The 27,904-nt window shown below is 37.2% G+C and overlaps 1 pseudogene; it reads right to left on the reverse strand.

The window, feature by feature from the left end:
* Nucleotides 1-646: 646 nt before the first annotated feature.
* Nucleotides 647-27,904, reverse strand: LOC127639458 (uncharacterized; annotated as a pseudogene).

The following is a 27,904-nucleotide window of genomic DNA, read 5'->3' on the forward strand; positions in this document are numbered from 1 at the left end:
TATTTACAGATTAAAAATTAACCTCAGGTGTGTAAATCGTTTCTGAACGGCACCCAGAACATCAACGACAGACAGATTACTGACAAAACAAATCAAAGACCGATACAGCAGCTTTAAACCGAATTATATTAATAGTGATTTGAAATAAAGATATCTTAGCTGCCGAAAAATAAATCAATAAATGTGTTTTGAAGGAAGAGCAAGGAAGGGCAGAACATCTGCATGTGAAGAAATCAGATCTCAATGGCGCCGCCTAACGCAACCATATTACAGTATATGTTGATTCGTTATAAATTAAATAGGACTTTTATTACAATATTAAATTGCTTAACGTTACAGTTTCTTCTAATTCACATACTGGGAATGTTTAAAAATGTTTTTCAAGATTTAAGAGGACACTTTGACCCAGAAAGCACAAAAATGTGAACACGGAAGCAAAAGATAATAAAAGAATTTGCAGCATGTTCAAGGAAATATTTGAGTCACGTAGACACTACACCACGCGAGTGAAGTTATCGTTTCACAAACATTGTGTGCAGTCGGGATAACACATATAGGCCCATACATGTGTATGTACAGGTGAGGTGAAATTGAACAGCAACAAAATGGCATGTCTCATATATACACAATAAGATTGATATGCTAATACATTTTCCCATCTTTTATTTTTAAAATTTCCCAAATATACAACAAAGGCATCAAGACAATAAGACATAGGCTTTTCAATTATACCCAAGCAGAGACTTGTATAACAAGATAAAGAAAAAGCCAATAAAATCAGCCGAAAAGCATTTAATTTCAAGGCTTAAAAAATAAGCTCAATCATATTAGCCTATTCATGAAAAAAAAAAAAAGGTTAATCATGTTTTATCCACTAGAGGGCAGAACAGCAGTACATCACAACAGATGAGCAACAGTCACTCAGTGAGCTCACATTTCAAATCTCACATTACATTCATAGCTGATGGCAGATTTTAAACATGTTTTAGTGTCATTCTTTGATTGAACACAAAATCTAGGCACTAACTAGCCTATAACATTCAGTAAAAGCTTTTGAACGGAGTACCATGCATTTCTATATGCTCTATAAATGTCTGTTAAAGCATCTGATACATGCGCTCTCTTTAGAGACACAGAAACATACTGTGAAGTGACTTTAACATCGACCCTTTCCAGCTGTTGGTCTCAGTTACAGTAGAGAACATCCACAGAGAAATACAGACATGAGAAACAGATCCTTTATCTGTTAAGATGAACCTTCAAATTACATATTTTATAAAAACTTAAAAGCCTGCAATAGTCCCATAATATGAAAGCTGAGAGTCAAAGAGCCAGATCAAGTAATCGGTATGTAACATTAATAAAAACAGACGTTTAAAATAAACTAGTGCATGTAAACTTAAATCTGTTCCATTACTTATATGAAAGCATATAGTGTAGCAGTTTCCCCAATCATACCAGAGAAGCAATTCACCCTTGTTAAGTACCATTTCATAACAGTATACAGCAGCCGATTTTATACTGGTCATGTTTATAGTGCTACAGTAATCATGTGCTACTGTTAATCTGAACCTCCATTCAACTTTTCCTTTAGCTCCTTCCCTTTCTCATCACTGGTATCTGTAAGAAAACAAAGAAATAATTAGAAGTTGAAAAGAGTCAAATATTTTTGTGTTTTTGTGCTCTATTGTCAATGTGTGTGTGTGTGTGTATATATATACTGGCGGCAAACAGTTTGGAATAATGAACAGATTTAGCTGTTTCTGAAGGAAATTGGTACTTTAATTCACAAAAGTGGCATTCATCTGATCACAATGTATAGTCAAAACATATTTGAAAAAAGTCATTTTTGATCAAATCTAGACAGCAGCATCACTCCAACACCTTATCCTTGAGTAATCATGCTAAATTGATCATTTGATACTAGAAAATCACTTGCTATTATATCAAACACAGCTGAAAGATATTTGGCCCATTAAATGAGGCTGAACATTGTCTTTGTGTTTGTTTTTGAGTTGCACAGTTGCAATAGACTGGCATGTCTTAAGGTCAATATTAGGTCAAAAATGGCAAAAAAGAAACAACTTTCACTAGAAACTCATCAGTCAATCATTGTTTTGAGGAATGAAGGCTAGATTTCATACAAAGGTGTAACTACAGTCTTCAAACACAAAGCACAACTGTCTCTAACAAGGACAGAAACAGATGTGGAAGATGTGCAACTAAACAAGAGGATAAGTACATCAGAGTCTCTAGTTTGAGAAATAGACACCTCACATGTCCTCAGCTGACAGCTTCATTGAATTCTACCCACCAAACACCAGTTTCATGTACAACAGTAAAGAGAAGATTCTTATGGGATGAATTGCAAAGAAAAAGCCACTTTTGAAACAGAAAAACAAAAAGAAAAGGTTTGAGTGGGCAAAGAAACAGACATTGGACAACAGATAATTGGAAAAGAGTGTTATGGATCTTCACCCCATTGAGCTTTTGTGGGATCAGCTAGACTGTAAGGTACGTGAGAAGTGCCCGACAAGACAGTCACATCTATGGCAAGTGCTACAGGAAGTGTGGGGTGAAAGGTCAAGTGCTACAGGAAGTGTGGTGTGAAAGGTCAAGTGCTACAGGAAGTGTGGGGTGAAAGGTCAAGTGCTACAGGAAGTGTGGTGTGAAAGGTCAAGTGCTACAGGAAGTGCGGGGTGAAAGGTCAAGTGCTACAGGAAGTGTGGTGTGAAAGGTCAAGTGCTACAGGAAGTGTGGTGTGAAAGGTCAAGTGCTACAGGAAGTGCGGGGTGAAATAACAAGGATCTATAAAGCTGTCATTGCTGCACATGGAGGATTTTTTGATGAGAACTCTTTGAAGTAGTTTAAGTTTTCTTTAAATTGTAATAGTAATTTTCATGTTATTAATATCTTGACAGTACATTGTGATCAGTTGAAGAATGCCACTTTGCTGAATAAAAGTACCAATTTCTTTCCATAAAAGCCAAATCTGTACATTATTCCAAACTGTTGGCTGCCAGTGTAGGTTTGTGCATATATACACATACACACATTATATACAGCATGCTGAAAATTACAGAAAGTTTATATTTATTTACTATTTATAAACAGCATTCGGGTATTCTGTGCACGCAAATTAAAAATACTACACACAGCATACAGAAATAATGCAGAGTAATATGATGATGGTTTGCTATTTGGAATATAGCACACATTCCATAATCAAACTGGTAAATTTGGGACGCATATGTAAAATTAGCCATCTGGGCTAAACTTGTCACATTTACATGGACATGATGTTAATTACTGTGTATTGTCCCTGATAAAATAAGTAAACAATATAGATGCTAAATACCATGATAAACATTTACATATTACAAATCCACCTCTGCACCATGAAGCTATTATTTACCTTGTCACATCACTTGTGGTTAATAATTACCGTTGTGTCTGTTTGAAGTGTTGCAGCGATAGACAATAACAGCAGCCACACACACAAGCCCAATTACAAGAACAGATATCACCACTATGACACCCGTGGACAGGCCCGCTGCTGTAATGAATATAGAGAGACTGTTATTCAAGAATCTCAAGTCAATGACACAGTTCAATTCACCTAGTCGCCAGTAATAACATCTACTCACCACTGACAGTAACTCTGAATTTCCTTTCTTTGGCATCTCTGTTTGTGCCGTACACCTTTAGTTTATAAAGTCCAGCGTCAGTGGATGTGATTTCTGTTATGGTGAGAGATCCTGACTGGACGTCCAGTAGCAGTCTGCCACTAAACGTCCCATCAGCACCATCATATGATGGGATCTTACTTTTCTGTTTATTAATTTCAGCGATGACAGGGCCTTCAGCTCCAAACATCCACTCGATCACATCATATTTCTCTATATCAGTAATATCATGCACGAGAGGGACGGAATCGCCCTCTGTTACTGACACTTTCTTAGGAATCGCATCTGAAATGCAAATAGAAAAAGCATGCAGATAAAAAGATACAATAAAATTATATTCTTTACAATTCTAGTTTGCACTTATATTAAAAGGGGCATTCAGTAGTTTTTTTGGCTAGTGTTAGCATTGCTCTTCTTCGTGTATGGGTCGTTCATGAACGATTCATTCATTTTGAATGAATCTTTTATGTGACTCAGAAGAACTAGTCAAGATTTAAGATAGTCTCAGATAGTGATTTGTTAATTTTGTGTTGGCCGCGCATGTGCATTGCGCAATCTCTGTTTGTTTGTTACATGAAATGCGCATAGGCGCTGTGTAGGAAACAGAAATGATCAATTCACCTCTCGAGTCTTCTGGTCCGAGTCGTTTGTTCTTTTGTCACGTGACAGCCATATACGCTATGCAGTGACAAAAAGAATGAACGACTTGGACAAGACGATTCCAGAGGTGAACTAATCTTTCTGTATTATCAGTTTTTCCTTATTGGGACTATGATCAAAGTTTGCCTAAGTAGACGTGTTGGGGGGTGGGGGTTGGCTATTGAAAATGTAACCTTTTAATTTAATTCTGCTCAAATGAACGAAATGACTTGAATAAAGATTCGTTCATTTTGCTAAATGAGACTCAAAGATTCAATTATCCGATATTCCCATCACTACTAAGTATCGAAACGACAGTGGTGTTAGACGCTGTGCAGCCCATCTATCGATGTGGATCGGCATGATCATCTCTGCTCTCCCCGTCAGCTCTGGAATATCATTTGCATCTGGAAAATGTCCGCGTTTGAGGTAATGTCCGAAATTATATAATTGCTTTGCCTAAAAACCAAACATCAGAATTCATGCAAACAGACTTCAATAATCTTTGGAGACTGTCTACATTTCACCTTATTACCTTTATTAGAGAACTAAGTGTGAAATAGACCTCAATTATCTGGTGATACAGAATGTCATGGTAAAGGAAAGTTTAAAATTGATTTTGATGATCAAATTTAGCATGTCCATGAATACTGTGTATCGGCATCGCTACTCGTGTTTTTCATCGTCATCAGATCTTTCCACCTTGTGTTTTCCGTACCGATGTTTACTCTAATTTTTTGCAAGTCTTCTTGCTTCGGACCTCTTTCGTTTCTGCTGCTAAAGCACGATTATAAAGAAGTTCCTTTGTGTTCTTTTTGCTCTTCGCATCACCAAACAACACTAACTAAGCATAGACGTGCATATCTACATAGGCGGCAGCCAATGAGCGGGAGGATACTCTTCTTCAACGTTTAGTGAAACACAGCAGGTCATGGTGAAACACGTTGAAGGGGGTGACCCGCACCATGTATGGTGATGTAAACACAGAACACAACACTGAAATTAATGACATTTTGATTTTACATTTTTAAAACAAGTGCAAATTTGTGTTAAACACATTAGGGTCCTTTTTAAACAAAATAATAATAATGAACTCACCAATGACGATGACTCTGAATGTCTTCTGTACGTTGTGTGTGCCATTGAAGATCTTTAGTTCATAAATCCCAGAGTGTTTGATTCTGGTGTTCCTGATGGTCAGATCTCCAGTTTGAGCATCTAGATTGAGTCGGTCCTTAAACATCATATCATCAGTGTCATATAATAAGGCATTGTTGGCCTTGATCTTAGCTATGACAGGACCATTAGGTCCAAACTTCCACTCTATCTCATCGTCTTTCTGTATATTGGTGAGACAAGTTTCTAGCATGACAGGATCTCCCTCCATTACTTCCAGTGTCTTCATGTCAACCGTCTCAACACCGAATACACCTAGAGAACAAACATAAATCAAGATAAGATTTATTTTCCTGCTGGAAAATTCAGCTTAAGCTGGTAGCTGTGTTTTGGAACATGGTAGCTGGTCTAAGCTGGTCCAAGTTTGTCCAAGCTGGTCCTTAGTTGGCCCTATGCTGGTTCGAGCTAGTCCTTAGCTGGTCCAAGCTAGTCCTAAAATGGTCCTTCAGCTGGTCCAATCCAGTCCTCAGGTGGTCCTAAATGGTCCTAAACTGGTCAAGCTGGTCCTTAGCTGGTTCAAGCTGGACTTAGATGGCCCTCATCTGGTACTGAGATGGTCCTAAGATGGTCCAAGCTGGTCCTTAGGTGGTCCTAAACTGGTCAAGCTGGTCCTTTGCTGGTCTTAGATGGCCCTGAGATGGTCCTCATCTGGTCCTTAGCTGGTCCTCAGCCGGTCCTAAAATGGCCCTTAGCTGGTTCAAGCTGGCAAACAGCAACCATATTCCAAAAACCAGCTTAATCAACTTGAGTTGGTATGACAAACTGGTAGATTCTCTAAGCTTGTCTCCTAGCTAGGACCAGCTCATGACCAACTAGAAACCAGCTACCATATTCCAAAACACAGCTACCAGCTTATGCTGGATTTTCCATTAGGGTACAAGTGTCAGTAAGAACATACAGTGTAAATATCTGTATGTATGCATAACACAGAATTTAATATACACGCAATTAAAATAAACAGCTACCACTTTGCCATTTTAAATATAGCCTATGTTGCTATATTTTATACTATTAGTATGAAATATGAAATCAGTTAATATGAAAACAATATTATGCAGCCTATAAATGGCATGCATTGCCAGTCTGTATGGGCAAAAATAATGACACATTTCAGTAGATCTTCATAGATGTCATAACATTACAGTGGAAGAGACACAATATATAACGTCATGACGGCGCACATAAACAAATGCAACAAGTAGAGCTTCATATTAGAGTTTTAAATGAAATATCGCGAGACTGAGGCGAGTAAGACGGGCAGAATGCGGAAACTCTTATGCGATTGTGCAGCAACGATATTAAAATGAAACAAGAAACTGGATCATGGGTGTAACATACAGGCGCTACAAAATATATTAAGATATTTTCCCGCGATAAACCAAAGGATACGGGACTTACATATAACGTTTGAAGATTCGATTTAACGCCATACAGAGCGTTAAACATTGGTGTAATGGGTTTATATTTGGTAAATAAAATATAGATAAAGACATGAACATGTTTAGAAACTATTAAGAATTGAAACTGAAGGATCTTTCATTGTATTGGAGCTACAGGTGCGACGGATAGTCCTGAAAATACGGGTAAGAAAAATATCTTTCTGTTTTGAATTGTCAACCACGTCAGAGAAAATGTCATCGGATATAAACGGTGGATGATTTGAATTCACTGAGGAAGTTGAGGCCAATCATTGAGCTACAGTTTAATCCTTTTAATTTGACATGGATCAGTAATTCACACTGATATGTCTTTCATTTGGACAGACAGGGAAGTTTATTGTCTCCTTACGTTTATATTTTCTTTCTTTCAGAGTAGACAGACGCCCTTTTGGGCGGCAAGTATTGATTCGCTTAAATAACGGGGTACACCACATGGTGGCGCCAAACGGCTCAAAAAGAAGACTCCTTTAACTCGCTTAACCTGTCTAATGATCTTAGAAAACTGTGATTGGTTCATGCTCCCAGCGCTGACAAAAGTAACAGATTGCACGTGACACTGACGTCTACGCATTCATATGATTGGGCGTTTCCAAACGGCAGTTTTGCACCCTTGAAAGGCACGTCGGGAAGTGTTGTACCAAACAAAAGAAAGCATACTTGTTTTTCACAAAGTACCATTTTACAAGACTTTAATGAAGGGTACGTTCAAACTGGAATGCCATGCTCTCTTTAGAGAGCCCACATTAAGAGCTTTGTCCTTTGTAGCGAGTAGGGCATAGGGATGACCACTTTCCATTGGAATTCACCCACAGTTTTAGAGAAGAGTTCATACACTGATTGACATAATCCTAATTTACAGTAGCCACATGATAAAAGACAATGTTGAACCTTTGTTATGATTTATTTGAATTTTTTTTCAAATAGTAAATGTTGATTACTTCAAAGCAATGTAAATAAAGTACTACAATCTCAAGTTTAAGTTTTGTTGAACTGACCAACAAAAAAATGGTGATCCTTCAAAGGACTTTGCCCTTGGAGCACGTTGGATTTCTAATCTGCAGTTGCTAATCTAAAGAAAGATTTATTGGTGTGATTTAAGTGAGGTCTACAAAGCAGTCATTGTTTAAAGGCACCAGTGTCTATGTCGGGTTGGATGTCAGCAAAGCCAAAGGTCTTAGGCAAGTACATTCATGCCTTGTTAGAGAGTCTAAGAGCTTTTGCAGCCTTTATCACAAACTCCTACAAGACTTCTGTGGGATTATGTATTTTTTTTAGTTTGAGATGTCTAATTTTGTAACACATTTGTGTGATATCATAAAATTGTAAAGATGTAATTTTATGGTATTTGTGCCAGGGATGCACCGATATGATACCTGGATCGGTATGCTGTCCGATACTGATGTTTTTACCCGGATCGGGTATTGGTCTGAGGAGCCCGTCCAAATCTAATAAGGCATGTTGGTCATGGACGTTACGGTCAAGCTCAAAGAATAATAACCTTGAAATCACCACTAAAGAAGTCCATATCATGCATTTTATTCAGGCTCTTACAGTCATACAAAAGCTTTGTGAATTGTAAAAGGCTGCGTTTAATAATAGGGCTGCAACTAACAATTATTCACCCTATTCGGCAATCATTGCTATTCGCTGATCAGTTCAACAATTAATCATTAGCTCTTATCAGATTATTCAGCAGGTTCCCGAGTTAAAAGGTTGGATTAAATGTGCTTACTAACAATAAAGAGGACAAAATCATCTTTTAAAAATAATCTAAATGACATTCACTGAATTAAAGGGAAAAATATTTTTATGAAGTTTAATTCAGTAAAGAAATTCACTGCAAAAAAATCCTTATCAAGTATTTTTGTCTTGTTTTCCATTTAAAATTGTCTAAAAATCCTTAAAATAAGAAACATTTACTTGAAGCAGCATATAAGATATTTAGACTTGCTTTAAGAGAATGTATCTTAAATATAAGTGTATTTTGTATATAAGTGTATTTTTTCACTTATACTTCAGCAAGTGCAGTAAAGACAAAATATTCTTATATTCAAGATCTATTCTCTAAAAGCAAGTGTAAATATCTGATATGCTGCTTCTCAGGTCAATGCATCTTTTTTAAAGGATTTTTAGATATTTTTAAATATTTGTATTTTTAATGTTACATTCAATATTCTCAGATAACAATATTTTCTTCTGTAGTACAGCTGCTAAAGTAAATGTACATTGTTTTAAATGAGTTTTATATTGGAAAACAAGCTACAACAAATCAAAAACGTATTTTGTTGCAAAAAAACAAACTCACTCTTATTAGTAAAGCTGCGTATTGACAATTTACGTCATGATAAGAAACACACCGTGACACATATATTACAATAAGTCGAGAGTCATCATGTTATAGTCTGGCTGCATTAAGCGTGTGCGCTCGAGAGATGAGCGTCCCGTGACAGAGTGTGCATCAGCCGAATGCAGTTTCAATCTCTTCCTCTTAGATCGGGACACTTCGAGCAACTCATAGAAGAGGTGCTGACCGCACAGAGAAATGCCAGTTTCAGAGTTTGTAGTTATTTACATGATCCTCTTCCGTATTATTTAAACTTTAATAAAGCTAGAACGCATTAAATATAACTGCATTGATGATGTAACACCGGGGTGTTTCCTTTAAAGAGCTCCGGCTCCGCTAATTCCATAACGAGAGTGCTTCTGTATTTACTTATGTGTACATCATCTGAAGCTCTTTGGAAAGTTTAGAGTGCATCTGGACTGTGATCTGTGTAATTCTTCCTCTCCTCGGTCAGGAATTGCAGAGTTTAATGTTACGTTAAATTAGATCAAACAACTATTTGACAACGGAAATTTGTCGACAATTGTTGATAACGTCGAATAATCGTTTCAGCCATATTTAATAATAAATATACAGTCAGCATGCACAGCTTGGGTGTAGCCAGGAAATTACTTTTGGGTGGGCCTCAATAAATGCATGGGCCAAGTTTTTTTGCCCAAATGTATTTTTACCAAATGTTCCTTAACAACAGAGAAGCGGCGCATTCAAACAGTTCTTTCACACTTTCAGAAATCAGAATTTATGATTTTGTTAAAACTATTTTATAAATATATATTTAAAGTCATAAAGTAATAATCTCTAATATTCTGGGTGGGCCTGGGTCTGATTTGGGTGGTCCCAGTCTAGCCCACCCGTGGTTAAGCCACTGCAGCGAAGACGTCTCTGGCAGCACGCTTTACTGAACGAGTGCCGCTCTGCCGACACGCACACATGAACATGCGCAAAGGCTCGTGATGCGCTGCTCAGTGCAATATGTGGTCGCTTAACACAAACTCCATCTCAGATGTAGATGATCAATAGTTCGGTCCGCCTATAATATGCACTGAGAACGGCACCGGACAAGCATTTTACCAGATATTGAATGAGAAACGTATTACACTACCGTGAATTAGCCTACAATCAAACGCTCAAACACAGACTTCATGGAGCGCTCAGTGCCGGACTTTCAAAATAAAAGCCTATTACAAATGTATAATAAAATTATTATTATTATAAGAAGAAATTACAATAAAAACAAATTGGGTTCCAAAAATTACTGTGTAACTGAAAAGTGGATTGATGTAATAATAAAACAAAAATGAAGTAAATAAATAACAGAGAGAGATCTGAAACATTTACAAGTTAAAATGTGTAAAGTGAACTGGCTTCTTTTCTACTGAAGACTTTCACTGGAATTACTGTTATGTTTCCTGCAGACTAGTTAACAATAAAGTTTTGCGTTTTCTTATTTTTCTTATATCAGGGATTGAGAATACCGGATCGGCCGATACTGAGAGTTCAGGTATCGAATCGGATCAGAAGAGAAATTTTTTTATCGTTCCATCAATAATTCGTGCAAAAATATTCCAAAAGTGTACATTAAATTTGGCATGTTTCAAAATTGTTTAAACCTCATTATAACAAATGCATATAGGAACTAGGGATGCACCGATCCGATACCTGGATCGGTATCAGCGCCGATACTGACATTTTTAGATGGATCGGGTATCGGTCCGACACCACTGAATTAGTTCATATGACTCGTGCATTTTTTTCAAGCGTTAGCTCTGTGAATCACAACAGGTTATGTTTAATAAGTAAATATATAATATAAATGTGCAGCGCCAGAGCGTTATTGAATGGTGCTACTCTGTTCACACACACTCGCGGCTATTTTTAGCCTTCACAGCGGTGCGCAATATTTGAGCGCTACTCGCGAACAACATCTCAGATGTAGATGCTCAATAGTTCACTTATAACATGTATTTAGAACGGCTATGGAGGAGCATTTTACCAGAATTTGAATAAGAAGCGAATTAAACTACAAACAGACACATACAGGACGTCCTGGAGAATTCAGAATGTCAAAATAAAAGCGCAAGGGTTTTAAAGTCAATAATAAGTCAATAATAAATTTGTATTATTATTATTATTTGTTTACAAATGATAACAATATTTAAGTTTAATGAGTTCCAAAAAATAACTGAATGAAAAGTGAACTGATATCTTACAATTGAAATATCTTACTTGAAATAATGTGTAAATAGAGGTTTGTGTTTCTTCACATATAATTAGCATCACTCAGTGAGGTATAGATATTCTAAACTGATTATGAAAAAACAAAAACACTGGTATCGGATCGGTATTGGCCGATACTGAGATATTAGATATCGGAAGAGAAAAAGTGCTATCGGTGCATCCCTTATAGGTCAATTTGTCGTGAGCATCATCACAATATAGGTTACACCAAGTTCTTTGTGAATCCAACAGATGACAAGCTACGGTAAATCGTTTTTTCCTAAATAAAAATTACTGAAATGACTGAAAGGATCCAGTAAAATAGAATTTTGATTCTAGCCCATACAGAGTATAAAGTGTAAGATCACCTTCTATTGATCCACCTAGTGCCAGGCAGACATCTCTACACTTATTTGAGTATTGGGTATGAATTGGGACCAACCCATGAACTTTAAAGGAAGGAAAAACTAACAGGATGTGAGCTAAAACAAAAGCAATAGGGTTCCTGTTGTGCAAATGTAATGCACTCACACTTCAGATCTGGGTTGTTTCTATATTGCTACTTTTTCTACGACAACAATCATCTTTTAGACTGGAATCCATTTAAGTTTTTATATATATTGCAGCAGAGGTGCTCACACTTTCACGGCATGAGATCTACTTTTTCATAATGCTATAACAGTAACATAACTGGCATTTTGAAATGTATTTAAACTGACTATCACACAGCCCCATATCCGCATTATGTGTGTCCTCGCACCACACATGCACGCTCTCACTCACACATGCCCACACACACTCTCACTCACACATGCCCACACACACTCTCACTCACACATGCCCACACACACTTTCACTCACACATGCCCACACACACATACACAAAGAAGCCATCTGTCAGATAGTGAGAGTATTTGAAATGTAGTATGGCAGGGGAAGAGTCATTTACATTCACGAGGAAAGCGATACCTGATTGGACAAGTCAGTATTATTTATCAGGAAAGTGCTACCTGATTGTTCTGAGAAAATATAGCCCTACCCCTAATCATAACTGTAACCAATCAGGTAGAGCTTTCCTCATAAATATGAATGAGTCTTCTCCTGCCATCCTATGTTTTGGAAATCTGCGTTTTTATCATTTGTTTTTATCCCCTTTTCTTTCAGTTTATAATGCACAATTCCCACTACTTGGTAGGTCCTCGTGGTGGTGCGGTTACTCTCCTCAATCCGGGTGGCGGAGGACAAGTCTCAGTTGCCTCCGCTTCTGAGACCGTCAATCCGCGTATCTTATCACGTGACTCGTTGTGCATGACACCGTGGAGACTCACAGCATTTGGAGGCTCATGCTACTCTCCACGATCCACACACAACTCACCACACGCCCCATTGAGAGCGAGAACCACTAATCACCACCATGAGGAGGTTACCCCATGTGACTCGATCCTCCCTAGCAACTGGGACAATTTGGTTACTTAGGAGATCTGTCTGGAGTCACTAAAACTCGCGACTCCAGGGGTGATAGTCAGTGTCAATACTTGCTGAGCAACCCAGACCCCCATAAAAAAACATTTTTAAGAATTTAGTTATTTGAGCAGATTCTCCCTCTACTCCCTTTACCATTTGACCTGTTAAAGAGATCGACCAGTGGTTGTCTTGTGATCGATGTAATGAGCACCCTTGCATTACAGTATGCCTGTGAGCTCAGTGATGTGTTATTTGATCGGTAAAGCGGTCTATATAACATGTGGGGACAGGACAAGCTCCAACTGGCTGGCTGTGATGTCACAACATGACAAGGGCTTTGACCAAGAATAACAAAGTTCTGCCAATGTTGCTGAGTAAAATTCCTGTACTGTTCCAACATGTAAGCTATTTATGGCATGTAAGCTGGTACGCCTCAGCACACTATAGCCTTGCCGACATACCACTCCAAAAATAACCCATGTGATGTATATATCTGGAGATTGGAGTTCTAACAGGCAGATACATTTGTATTAACAATCATTTTAGTTGCAATACACTATTATATAGATATTATATAGCAACTAAATAGAGCTCTGTAATATGGACAAAAATAAATGTTTAGATGAGAAGAATAGATGAGCTAATGTGCAAAACATATGCATTGTTGAAAATAGGTTAGGTTTAGTCTTAAGGGTGGGGTTAGGTGTAGAGCTGCGCAATTAATTGCAAATCGCAATACAATCGTGATAAGAGCATGTGCAATTTAAAAAACCTCTGCAAGGTGCAATTCATTTATTTACTCAGAATTCTGTGATGTTTAATGTGCCATTCTGATTTCTGCACATCTTGCACGCACTGACAAGATCTCACTAATCAGAATGCAGTGCTTAAAAATGGTACCAGTGAGAGAACCAAACAGAAATCGGGAAGGTAAATAAGGAAAAACTAAAAGTTAAATAAATGATGATATCATATATGACTAACACAAAGACATTTTGAACACATATATATATATATATATATATATTTTTTTTACATGAAATAAAAACTATATATATATTTTGCCATAATCACAAATAAAATCGCAATATCAATAAAAATAAATAAAAATCGCTAAATTAGTCCATATTGCACTGCAAGTGAGAACCCAAAATCATTGACACATGCCTGTGCACATTTACATATCAACAACACCTATTCTGCATTCTGAAACATGTCCCGTCTAGTCACGTTGAATTTATGAGGAAACGTTTAACACTTCAGTTCTGGCATAAAGTTCAAAGGGCTTAGTAACTACAGTACTAGTTAGTTTGTAACTAGTTAGTCAGCACTTAATTTAGTTGCACCACCAGTTCTTAAAATGATTTTTGAAGAATACAGAGCTCTGTCAGGTCCTTATAATGCAAGTAAATGGGTGCGTGACGGTCCAAACGTCATATTTCCGAGAGCGAGAACCGCATTATAGTGACCACGAGGAGGTTAGCCCATGTGACTCTACCCTCCCTAGCAACCGGGCCAATTTGGTTGCTAAGGAGACCTGGCTGGAGTCACTCGGCACGCCCTGGATTCAAACTCACGACTCCAGGGGTGATAGTCAGCATCAATACTCACTGAGCTTCCCAGGCCCCCCAATTAAAACGTGTTTAACTTTAAATCGTTGTTTGTGGATTACTTTTATGCTGCCTAAATGTGACTTTTGGACTGTCAGGCACCCGTTTACTTGCATTATAAGGACCTGACAGAGCTCCATCATCTTCTAAATATCTTTATTTGTGTTCTGCCTTAGAAAGAAAATCATACACATATAGAATGACATCAAGGTAATTGTATAATGAGATAATTTTAGCTAGTATGTTGTGTGCTTCCCAAAACCATTTTATAGTCAGGCAGATATCTCCGTTTGCATTGATTGGTCAAGCCTTTAAATTTATAAACAAAAGTGTTGGGAAGCCATGCATCTGTATGGCTTCTGTGAATATTTAGTTACATATAGGGTTACATTTCACCTAAATCAAATGTTGCAATGCTCATATATTCAGTAGTGTGGAACTGGTATCTTAGTGCATATTTACAGTAAAACTAATCAAAATAGTAAGTTATGCATAGGTGGTGCAACCGGCTCTAGAAAAAATGTGGTTACACCTGTCAAACATTGTGCTGTTCCTCTCTGTGTGTAGCATCTGCAACTCTGCGTATTCTTCTCAAGAATCCCATTGTTAGAAACTAACGGCTAATATTTGTTTTTAACAAGGTCACTGATCATTTCTCTTTGATATTGACAGTTTGATTGGCACATAACATGGTAGTTTAAAATGGTCAACCGCAAACAATATGGGTTATGTAAATGAATGAGAATAACTGTTATGTATATTGGAAGTGGGGGCACATTTGGTGGCATTTTATTTTGTTATTTCCTGGTACAGATAGTAGGCCACAGGTATGCACTAGACAACTGCAGTGCACTCTGAGATCTGTGTAAGTAAATCATTGATGCTCTATATGCAAGAATACTCAACTAATGACAAACAACGTTAAACGTGACAAACTTCACATTTCAGTGCCATTGCTACTCATAACAGGAAATTAACAGAATTGAAATGTTGCTGCATTGTATAAATCTTTGTTCCCCTTTTCAACAGAAGAACGGCTTTACATGCTGGGGACAAAATCGTGACAAAAATGAGTGGGGATATATCCAAAATGTCCCTACCATAAATAAAGCCTATGCCTCACAAACCTTCCAAGTGTCTTTGCCCAGTTACCAGGCAAAAGTGCCCAGGCTTCTACATGTTAACTGCATTTCTGAGATTAGATATAGCTTTGCATGGACAATGTTGGTATTACATCAGTCTTTATGGATTTGTACAAATCCTGCTAAAGCATTTATTGTTATTCTAAATTGATTTTTCGGTGGTACACTATACTATCTGTCGCTTACGCTGTATATAACCCAAAATATCCTTTAAAATAATAAGCCGTATTTAAAAAATGAATATTTAACAACGCTGCATCATCCACTGATACATACAATCCAATGACTCACGATACCATGCATGGACATGTATTAGATTTATGAGCTGTCAATTGATTTTAATCAACCAAGATATATAAGACAAAAAATGGGGTACAGTTATTAAACTGGACAATTGAAACAATCAGAACAAAAATATCAGAAACATCAGAAAATACAATATGACATAAAACAATGAGAACGATGGGAACGTCCTTTTCAAGGACAGTCGTGACAACCTTTCTTCAAGAAACTGGCATCCAATATCAAGACATCCAAAACACATCCAATACAAAATTGTCAATATATAAAATATGCACGCAAATATAAACGCATCAGCAAAACACAAATTACAAGGCCTATGTCTGGAGGGTCGACGATTAAAAACTCGCAAAAATGCAACAATGAAATATCGAATAAACACATTTCCATATTTTTGAATAGTAAAATCCTCCAAAAAGAGCATTCCGATGTAACATAATTGTGCGACACGAATTCATCGATCTGATAATAATTATCGCAAGGCCTGAACTTGGCAAACGATGTTGTGCGAGGCTTAACCATGAAGCTGTACAGCCTAAAATAAAGACCAAAATACTGTTTTCCACTCTCTGCCCAAAATAAAAATAAAAACAATCAATATGAGTATGTTCGGAAAATCACAGAATGGCAAAATATGCGTATAAAGCCAATAAGCATGGTCCATTTCCGGTTCTGGTAAATAAAATCGAAAGTGTTATAGTTATAAATAATAATTCACCACTTACCGTTCACGAATATTAGGAAAAGTAGGTTCAGATACATGTTCTTCGTATTGATTGTAGAGTTGGGTAAAATCCGACTTTAATAAAGATGAAAATTTTAGCAATAAATATCCGTTGTGTTGTCGGTTCTGGACCGCACCCAAACCGACAAATAGCGTCAATTATTATGAATATAATTTTTTAAAAGATTGATATAGAGGCTTTATGCCGACTGAGATTTGCCGAAGATTTGCTTCCAAAGACGTCCGCGCTGCAAATTGTTTCTTGAGACTGAAGAGCCGCAGACCACTTGGTCGAAATGGCTGAATCTTGCGTCTACCAGGTAACGTGACACGAGATGTAATAGACTCATAACGCCACCTACAGTGTAAAAGCCATGGATGCACATCCAACACCCCCCCCAAACCCCCCATCACTTGCACCTGTGACATTTGAACCAGACCTGTAGGCAGCCTGGGCCACTAAGACAAATGGACCATGAGTAAACCGATTATTACAATCATAAAAACTCATTAGAATGGTAAAGTATTTTAAAATGAGTCTCTTGAATATTTTAGAAACTAGCACACCTCTGGGATCTAGGCCTGTATGTGGGGAAGCCGGCTAAAGGTTGTGCGATATTACCGAAGACATCTAATTATCGTAATCTTTTGCAAATTGCCAGAACAGTAAGAAAACACCAAACTTTAATGGAACCTGATATCCCGTTACAGCCTCCAAATATAAACCGCACACATTTCTTTAGCTAATTGGTCGAATCAACCTACGAGATGGGTAGAATTAACTCATTTTAACACATTATATACTGTAACTATTAAAAGAGGGGTGTCCTGTGATTTCTGAACCCTTACTGAAAGATATATTCCTCCCTAAGTTTAGAGGATCCATCCATTTTCGAACTGAAATGTGTAAAACGGCTAATATATATAAGTCTTACAAATTAAATGAATAACTATATAACAGTCTATTTCGAATCTTCAGTTTGTGTCAATATATTAGAAAAAGCAGTGTCCACCTAGCGACGCTCTTTCTTGCATTGAAATTGCTCACGAAGAATTTCAATCAGGTTTTATGCTCCAGCGTATTTTTGAAGCGGGACTTGTCAGAGCAACAAGCGACTTATTTTTAGCCCCAGACTGGGACTGTATCTATTTATAAACATAAGCCTTTTAACCCTATGTCATTCTTTTGGGCGAACTTGAAAATCAGGCTGATATTTGTGGACAGGTGCTAGCTTGCACAAGAGACCACCTATTGAGATCTATCACTCTGTGTAAATGAACAGCTGTCCGACATAATACAGGAAATGTATGGTGTGCCACAAGACTCAGTGTTAGGTCCTTTGTTATTTTCCTTACATACTCCCTGTGGGTGATATTAGCAGTAAACATAAGCTTTGACTATTATGCATGAGGCTGGTATGTTGAAAATAATCAACATGGACACAAAAATATCTTTTGGGGTTTTATTCAGATGGCTGTAAAAAAAGTAATATAAAAAAAGAATAATTAAAAAAACAGCGGTCGTATTGTATATATATATATATATAAGAATAAAGAAAATACAACAAAATGAAATGCTGTACAATGAAATACTAAAATTAAACAAACAGGGCATAGCCTACCCATATTCTTCAACACATATTTAATATAAGTTTATATCATTCACAGCATTTTATACATTTAAGAACTTGCTTAAATCATTTAAAACATATTATGCATTTTTAACCTGACTTTAAGGACACGTATAACCGTTTAAAAGAATATCATTATCACATATAACACATATAACACTTATTCACTAAACTGGAAGACACTCTGGGCTATTAATGATTAAAGTGAGATTAAAGGGAGACATGATTAATACTAAATTGACATATCTAGTCCTCACATGTGTGCACACAACGTGGTCAAACTCCATACATGTAATGCATATGCATCCGTCAACAATGATCCATAACAAACACATTTTAACATACGGCTCTTTTGAACACATTTAATGCAATTTATAAGCATCCTGTGTGGACTTACCCAGTAATATTTACACTTCAAATGTGATCTGGTGAAGACAGAAAGGATGAGTAAATAATGAGACATTTTTTTGGCTGAACTATCCGTTTAAATTACATGAATCTCTCCACTTGGCTTCACGCAGAAGACACAAAGCTTTACGTTTTCTTCAGACCAGATGCACATTTACAGTTTCTAAGCTGGTGGATTGCATTAAATACATTAAAGGCTTAAAAAACACGTTTTGAACACCTTGAATACACAAGTGTACACACATATTCATTCATTAAAAACTAAAAGTTGAAAAAGTCAATATCATGATTATTTGAGCCATGTATATCACATAAGAGTTAATCCGTTTGACCTAAAAATGTCAAAATATCTAAAAATACCTTCACATACAGCCATGAGGTTTGAGTTATAAGGCATCATTGTTTTATGTTTTATTCCTCACATGACAAGAGAATGGCTATGACTGCATGTTGGTTAATCCACCTGACTAATTTGGGGTGGGGGGGTCTGTGTATCTCAGCGAGTATTGACGCTGAGTATCACACCTGGAGTCACGAGTTTGAATCCAGGGTGTTCCGAAGTGACTCCAGTTAGGTCTCCTTAGCAACCAAATTGGCCCGGTTGCTAGGGAGGGTAGAGTCACATGGGGTAACCTCCTCGTGGTCGCTATAATGTGGTTCTCGCTCTTGGTGGGGCGTGTGGTGAGTTGTGTGTGGATCGTGGAGAGTAGTGTGAATCCTCCACTCGCGCTACGTCTCCATGGTAACGTGCTCAACAAGTCACGTGATAAGATGCGCGGATTGACGGTCTCAGACGCGGAGGCAACTGAGATTCGTCCTCCACCACCCGGATTGAGGCGAGTCACTAAACCACCATGAGGACTTAGAGTGAATTTGGACGTTCCAGATTTGTGAGAAAAATCGTTTCACTGCTTTTTTAACGAAACAATAAAAGATTATTCCCAACTAGTTTTGCCAACATACATTTTTTCAGGAATTTCAGCTTGTAATGAGACATTTAGTTATTTATTATTTTACGTTTACTGTCTCCAGAAAAATGAGCGTCAAATCATTGATCCATAAACATGGTGTTTGACTGGTGCTGAACTCATGAGATGCACAACAAACAACAAAAGTGATTGAGGAGACCTTGTATCTCAAATCCATCCATTGTATGGCCAAATCTGTGAACCTGCCACTGAGTGCACATAACCTCATTCATCACTCTTCTTCAGACTGCAACAGACCTCTAAAAATCAAATTATAATCACATTTCAAACCATAGCAACAAAAGTAGATATGGCCAAAAATGAACAAATAAATCAAATCCAAACAGAGTGTGCAAATAACAGTGTGGCGTGTCAGTCCTAGAAACAAATTGCGATTGTCTGCGTTGAACATATCTTAGTGCTGTCAAAGGGGAAGCTTGTCAGTTAATTGTCTTGTGTGCCAGGACAAGGAAACTGAACTTGATCCCGGCGAGTAAAGGCAGTCAATCAAAGGAGTGTCTTGATCAGGGTGTTTCTCGCTGGGCAGAACAGCAGCTCGGTGTTTGATTTGCGTTCAGATGATAAAGTAGGTGGTCGTCCAGGAGGACATGTCTGCAAACATGCAGTGAAACAAAACGAGAGACGTCACAATAAAGGAGATATAAAGCCTTTATTATAATCCACTTTCATTGCATGGAGAAAAAGCTGCAATGAAAGTGAAGGTCTCTGTGATGTAATAATCAGTCACATGGAGTCCGTCCACATGCAAAAGACATGTCCATCGTTTAATGTAGCAAACCCATCAGAACCCACCCATAATCTGCCATTAAACAGGTTTGATATGTCTACAAATGCATTCGCTTTTTAGGGAATATTTAAACTCATGACCTGTTTTTCTGTTGTTGTTGTTGCAGATCCAGAACATCAGAACTGTTCCAGCAGCAGCAGATATCAGCAGACATCAGCTCTGGAATAGAGAAACATCTATGAACGCTTCGGTTTACACCATGAACTGTTTATATGTTTACTAATGAAGATCCCCACATGAGGAAAGGCAAGGGTTCAGTTGAACACTGAAGAACCGGCTTCACACATATTTACACGTTTGTGTGTGTGTTCATGTATGGATTATTTTTGGACTTTTATGACCTCTAATTTCACGGTTTTAAATGTGTGCGTTCTTTTGAGTTGTGTTGATCAGTGATGCTTTATTAATCTGACCTGTAATTACTCCTTTAATTAAAATAAAGGTTTAAAAGTGATTGTTTCTCCTCTGGTTTGTCACCTTATAACTCTCTTTAGATCATTTGTTATTTAAATCGTATTATTTAGATTAATAATACCTTAAATTTAGACAGGTTTCAAGTCATTTTAATCTATATTAACTTTATATTTTGTATAGATTATAGTGTTTGCTTCTATCTGTTCATTTTAAAACATTACATGATTAAAATATAATTATTATATGATTTAATACCACATTTCCAGAGTAGTCAAGTTCAAGTTGGGGAAAAAGCAAAAAAAATAATATATATATATAATTTATAATATATATTATAATTTTTTTTTCAATACATATGAGGACCAATTATTGGATTAAATGTATATCTCTCAAAAAAGGGCAGTAAATACAGTTTTATTGTTTTTCCAAATATGTATTTCTTTAAAGTACTAAAAGAAAAAATGAAACCATAAAATAAAAAAAAATAAAAAACATTAAAAATATATGTGTTTTTTTAAAGTAGTTTAATTGAACAAATTGGGAAAACAGCCAAAATTTGCCAAAATTTAGATTTTTACATTTTGAATTAATATTTGTTCATTTCAAGCTGCTTCACAAATGACCATAGCTGACCACATATATCTCCTATATATATATAATACACACACACATACACAAGTGTGGTAATATTCTGTACATTCAGTCATGTACTTTAATTTTTTTTTAAATATTACTGATCAAATTGTCTTTATATTGTCATATGATCAGCCAGTCTAGTTTAACTCTGATTTAATTCAGTTGTTGTATTCAGAATTTAATAAAACTGCTGATTAACTAGAAAATAACCAGCTCAAAAGAATCATTTGCTTGTGAATCAGACTACATTAATCTCAATCTCAATCTACATTAAACGACTCTTATGAACCGGTTCTTTTTGGTTTTTCATCCATCAAAAAGAACTGGTTCATAAGAGTCGTCTGACTGAATCGGTTGAACAGTTATCCGGTTCCCATGAGTCCTTCCGCAGTTAACCAATCTTATTTTACAAACCAATGAGCTTTCAGTATCATATTAGTGTGTCATCAAGCTTGTTTGCGATTAACAACAGGCGAAGACTTAAAATTAGTTAAAATATCGATTTAATCCATATTGAAAGATCGAGTGAACGAGTGAACAACAGCAAAGTGTCTCTAGTGAGTCAGTCCACTGTCGGCCATCTTTGGGACGCTCTCGGGATGTTATTTCCAGTCACGACAGTGCAGCTAATATCTTCATGAATGGAGAAAGACCAAAATCTCAAAAACGGATGCTCAAGATTATGATCAAAGAACATATTTCAAATCAGCATAAAATCTGACGATACTGGTGTCATATTTTGTGATTCTGTACCTCATATTAAGCTAAAAAACGCACTTTTCTCTACTTTTATAGCTAATGCGCACGCACGTTCTAGAGTTGATTGACAGGTGATGTCTTTATCTAAAAGGTGATTGGCTCTTTTAACTGTAAGGCGGGAATAACTTTCTACATCCGTTGACCGTTGGGCGCTCAGAGCTCAACGTTTGAGCGTTCAAAATTCTCCCATTAATTTTACTAGAAGTGGCCCGTCTCTGCTAAACATTCTCTGTTCACAGTATTGGTGAGTAAATAATATAAAGGTCCCTCCATTCAATTTAAATGTTTGTTTTTGGTCATGATAGTCTGCGTGGCAGTTTTTCCCCTTTCTTTTATTTAGCTGATGATATGATTTTCTGTAAAGCTGCTTTGAAACGATTTGTATTGTAAAGAGGAAATAAAAATGGATTGACTCGTTATAGGCCTACTGACAGATGTTAGATTTGTGATAGGAAAGATTATAATGCACATCATTAATGATCAAGACTGTTTTAAGATATCAGGGATAGATCTGTGTACAGGAGCATGATTATCAGAAAATGCTAAAATGATTGCAATCTTTAATCGGTTTGATGCATCAAGCCATGTCTGGCATGAACAGTCCCTCATGGAACGCCATTGGGCCGGAGTGATCCTCAGGATGGATGTCCAAGGTTCGAGTAGAGAAGGTACAGTATTTGCAATGTTAGAATATCTAATAAAGAAAAACAAATCATGAAAACAATTGCTAACACGCTAATAACAGCATAACAGAGCAAGACGAGATGACAGATACTTTAATCGTATAGATATCCAATAAATCTTCTGTTTGTATGAAATTACCGGAAGTTACTTTTGTTTATTTATAAGACTTAAAATGGACCAGAAAAAAAAATACACTTCATTATGCAGCACTGACATTTCCATGCATGTAACAAGAAATTGGTGCAACAACACTTTTCATACCCTATGCACTAATAAACAAAACACATTTCAAATGTATGTAAACAATGTTTGGAGCTTCATACATTTCATTAAGCTGGTTTACTTAAACCTTGTGCGACCTTCGGGACATTTTTGTGTTTTTCGTTTTTGTTTTTACAAAAATACACAAGGTGTGTATTTTTGGGGAATTTTGTTATTTCAACCTCAGTTCCAATGTAGATGTAGGCCTACATCTATAAAACACTGTGTACACACAAAACTCAGGAACTTAAGGACAAAAATGTCCCCATTGAACACATTAAAACTGCAATATTTGATCCCAGTGACATTAAAGCATAAAATCACTAATTACATGATATTCTGCTTTCATTCTGGAGCCCTTGCTACATCATTTCCTTTTTAATATTCGCCACCAGATGGCGCCATGTTTCTCATGTTTAGCCTATGGAGCAAATACAAGCTTTTCCCCTATTCTCTGTATTATAAAGCACTGCAGGACAGTTGAATAAATGATGCAGCTAAAATTGTGTGTGTGTTTGTATGTGTGTCTTGAGAAATGTGTTGTAAAACCGGCATTTAAAGGGTTAAAATTAATGAATATTTGGTAGTTATGATCAGGACTGATGTTGGTTAAAAGTGAAAGTGGAAAATAATATTAATATCATATTTCTATGGCACTTTTGTCCTCTAAGGACCTCTCAGTGTCTTTAAAAAAAAACATTGATGCACAAGGGTTAAATTAAAATGGCATGTAGGCTACTTAAAAAGACCACCAGATGTCAATATGATCTAATAGGACATTTTACAAAATGGGTGTCCTTAAGCGAGAGCTGCACTATTAGAAGTTAAGAGTATGCCTGAAATAACCAGTTGGGTCTTCAGTCGACATTTAAACAGAGAGTGTGTGTGTCTGGTTCACAGCCAGGATCAAGTTGGACTTTGATATTATTTGTACAGTCGACAGCATGCCACAGAAATTGGCCAATCCATAGTCGGTATGGCACCCTACCATACTACTCTTACAATTCCTGGCCAATATAAATGGCAGAATGAGATGTAGTCTACGTATCCTTTTATACACCTTTAACCCTGAGAGACCTAAAGGACATCTTAATAATCTGGTCCCCTAGTGTCCTGATGTTAGAATGACGACAGATGCAGCGGTTTCATGGTTGATGTTTGACGATGATTTCTGTGCTCTCCTCTCCTGATAAACCTTTTTTGATTTAACGTCATAAACGAGTACAGCAACAGCAGCCACGCCCACCAGAGCAGAGATGACCAATCGGATCACAGCTTCAGTGTAACCACAACAGTGGATGCGGTCTGAAGAAAAAAGAAAATGATGAAAATGAGGCGTGCAAGTAATCTGGAAATTAAGCCAAGCACTGTTTCACAAACTTACTGCATAAATAACAAAGACTGAATGCTCTAAAACATGTCAGAGCTGATAGTCGGAGTTGAAAAATTATACTACACAGATCAGTAAATAATAAACACTAATATCACCGCTGCTGTACCTGAACACGGCTGACAGACTTCAGTGATGTCGAGATGTTTAGTCTGATTTCTGATGGGATTGTTGATCACACAGCTGTAGATACTGTTGTCCTGATATTCCACTTCCAGAGAGAGACTTCTGTTGAGACCAGACACACTGATGGAAGACAATAAACTGTTTCCTTTGTACCAGGAGAGAGTCGCCTGTGTCACATTCACCACTGAACACACCAACACACATTTAGAGCTTGAAGAATATAGTGAAGAGTCTCTGATGATCACAGGAACCGGCAGACGAGCTGGAAAAATAGAGAATAACAGAGATGTGTGTTTAGTCGGTACTTTGAACATTTCTCTTTAAAGAGGAAATGTATAGTTTTTCTCAGAAACATTTATGTTTATCGTTTCGTTACGTTTGCGACCGCACACAGCGGAAAAAAAAAACATGGCTGCAAATGTAAAAAGCGGCTCGGTGATAGCGATGTCAGATTCGCGAATTAATCGATTCTTCTGAATCGAATTGAGTCTCATGGAGAAGTCGTAAGAATTCGTCCGTGTTGGCTTAATCGTGAAAACGTCATAATACCCTCTTCCACGATACAGTAAATGATCTTTACGCTTCAAATCACAGTAAGGGGGTGTACTTTATGGTAAGATTTAGGCCTAGTCCACACTAATCGTTTGAAAACGTATCTTTTTCTCTCCGTTTTGGGACAGCGTTTTTGTCCACGAAAATTTAGCTTTTTGAAAACGCACTCCAAAGTGGACACATTTGAAAATGCTGTTTTCGCGTTGTAGTGTGGACTGTGAAAACAGACGCTTTGGAAAATGATGACGCATTTTTAGTCATGTGATCTATCAAATCAAAACAATCAAGATGGCGGCCCGTGTTATAGCGGCTCTGTTGTGCCTGATACTCACTTTGATTGCGTTGTTAAAAAATAAATGTTAGTTTGTACAACCATCCAATTGCGTTCTTCAAAGGTGAAGGGAAGTCCACTCGGAATTGGTGTCTGGCGATGGAAAACGAGGACAATCGCATATATCGTAAAGGCAGCGGGGATTTTCCACATGCGCAGTAACATGATTTACGGGGCGGCTGTGGCTCAGGTGGTAGAGTGGGTCAGCCACTAATCGAAGGGTTGGCGCCCACATGACTCCACATGCCGAAGTGTCGATTGGGCAAGACACTGAACCCCAAGTTACTCCCAATGGCAGGCTAGCACCTTGCATGGTAGCTCTGCTGTCATTGGTGTGTGAATTTGTGTGTGAATGGGTGAATGAGACGCAGTGTAAAGCGCTTTGAATACCGCTAAGGTTAAAAAGGCGCTATATAAGTGCAGACCATTTACCATTTCCATTTAAGCGTTTTCATGGGTTTCAGTGTGGATGAGGAACTTTTGGAAAACACTAGTGTGGATGGAGAGTGTTTTGAAATGAAAACGCCATTTTCAAATGTATCCGGATTAATGTAGACGTAGCTTTAGATAAGGGGTTTGGGTTAGGGGATACAATTAATAAGCATGTCAATAACGACCCAAACCCTTAAGTTTCATTTACTTCACTGGCACTGATCTCTATGATCAACTTAAGCTTGCAATGCTTTTCGGAAACAGCCTTTGTTGGTCTGAACGATTCGTTTGGTGAATTTGAATCGTGAAACTAGCATTGGCTGACACTGTCAGTACCATATTTGATCTTAGTCCAGTGTTTATGAATCAAGCAGACCACTCTGTAGCTCAGTACAGTGTATTTCACTAGAAGTCTCACTGCGTACAAAAGAAACACCAATATCACTGTTGACCTATAGTAGGCCTACCTGAACATGGCCGACAAAGATCGGTAATGTTGAGATGTTTAGTCTGGTGTCTGATGGGATTGTTGATCACACAGCTGTAGATGTTGTTCTCCTTATAATCCACCTCCAGAGGTAGAGAGAGATCGGTGGTGATATCAGAGGCATTGATGTTGTTCAGTAAACGGTTTCCTTTGTACCAGGAGAGAGTCACCTGTGTCACATTCACCACTGAACACACCAACACACATTTAGATGAACTTTCAGATGATGAAGGACTGTCTGGACAGTAACTTGTAATGGCAGGAATGGGCAGATCAGCTGGAAGAATAAATTAAATGAACCGTTAACAAGAAAGCTGCTTTATTTGTCAGTGATAAATGTGTTGAGATTAGAGGTCGAACCGATAGTGGATTTTGCCGATACAGATAACTAAGGTAGTGGAAAAATACTGATAACCAATATCAGCACCGATTAATCGGTAAAACCAATATATCGGTCTACCTCTAGTTGAGAGAGCGTTTATTGTGATAATAAAATATTTAAAAAATAATTAAATACATTTAAAATGTTTTATGGCAATTATCCTATTATTCATAGGCATATGCATAATTATGACACCCATTTAATATATCAGCCCACAAGTGTATTTCTCTACTCACCAAACACAGTAACTCTGAAAGTCTTGGTTGAGACCTTATTACTGATGATTTGTAGTTTATAAAGTCCAGAGTGGCGGGTTTGGATGTTTTTGATGGTGAGAGATCCAGTCTTGTAGTCCAACATTAGCCTGTCTCTAAATTTCCCATCATCACCATCATATGTATCAAACTTTGGCTTCGCTAGGTTCACTAAAGCAATGAGAGCTTCTTGAGGTCCAAACATCCAATTTAGATCATCATCCCCTTTATTTCAGTAACATCAGTGTGCAGAGTGACCGAATCTCCCTCAGTCACTAATATTTCGCCAGTCTCACCACTGAATACACCTGGAAAACACAGGAATATGTACTTAATATTTAAAGCCCTGAAGTAACTTTAGATTTGTAGTTGTAAAGCTTTTTAAAACTAAATCTTTCTAAAGACACCCACCGATGTTTACTTATTTTAATATTGAATACCTTTGAAATTAGATCTTTTAGAACTAAATTAAAAAATATAGTATGTTTTAATAATCTAATACATGAATATCCTGACTGATTTTAACAATATCTTATAGTTATCTAAAATACAGAACTGACCACATAAAATAGACGAGTAACTTACCTATAAAGTGTATAAAGTACACATAAAACAAAACAGTGCCATACATTTTCTTCAA

This window comes from Xyrauchen texanus, chromosome 48 (assembly GCF_025860055.1).
Source record: "Xyrauchen texanus isolate HMW12.3.18 chromosome 48, RBS_HiC_50CHRs, whole genome shotgun sequence".
Taxonomy (NCBI): domain Eukaryota; kingdom Metazoa; phylum Chordata; class Actinopteri; order Cypriniformes; family Catostomidae; genus Xyrauchen; species Xyrauchen texanus.